Genomic DNA, 1,029 nt, shown 5'->3' with positions numbered 1-1,029 from the left:
ACGGTGGATACGGCAGCAATTCGTAGCGCAATTCGACCAATTTTGAAATTGATAACCGCATCCGCTTGTTGTCCACCGTAAGCAATCGCGGCACCCATCGGGCCGACAGCTTTTTCATTCCCAATTAAGTTATCATGCAAAATATTGAATACCGTTCCGTACGACACGCCTACGGCCTCTGCTACTTCATGCACTTTCGTTCGGCGAGAATCATGTCGTGGACTTTTTCAACGATTTCTTCAGTAACCACGTCTGCCGGGCGGCCTGGGCACTCCTCATCAAAAACAGACGAACGACCACGTTTGAATTCGTTGAGCCAATATCTGACGGTTGTCATAGATAGTGAAGAGTTCCCATAGACGGCATCCAACTTCGTTTTTATTTCTTCGCACATTTTTCCATCCAAAAATAAGAAACGAATCACGAATCGATATTGCTCTTTTTCCATTGTATGGGAAAACATACACGCTCACTACGAATTGCTGTCAAATCAAAACTATTGCATGAATCACTCTGAAATTTTGTATGGCGTCGTTTGAAAGATGGTAGTACACGATGGTAATGCCAACTTGAATCAGCAATGCCGCCTGTCTTGAAACACGAGTACTTATTGATTTCCCCTCGTATGTAATTGTCCAAAAAATAGACATTCGCGGCAGACTTTCCTGTACAGGGAAAGCACATTCACGCAAACTTACGCTGAAACGAAAGGGTTAAATACATATACCGATGTAAATACATTTTATTTTAACATAGAGATATGAGGATTGTTCCAAGATTACGTTTATTCACAATACTGCTCATTAAATTGGTCAATAAAAAGTACGGCAAATTTGCATAAATATTTTATAACAATTTTGTGTTTTACGATAGAGTACGTTCTACTCGTTATTTTTCTTCTCGCGTCATTTAGAAGTACTTAATTTGCATTTGTTATTTATATGTTATTTACATAGTTGCTTTTATTAGAGATTCTTAATTCTGGCATATCTGCTGTGTAACTCTTGATATTCTAATATAATAATAAGG

This window comes from Trachymyrmex cornetzi, unplaced genomic scaffold, assembly GCF_001594075.2.
Source record: "Trachymyrmex cornetzi isolate Tcor2-1 unplaced genomic scaffold, Tcor1.1 scaffold223, whole genome shotgun sequence".
Classification (NCBI taxonomy): Eukaryota; Metazoa; Arthropoda; class Insecta; order Hymenoptera; family Formicidae; genus Trachymyrmex; species Trachymyrmex cornetzi.
This window is presented reverse-complemented; position numbering follows the sequence as displayed.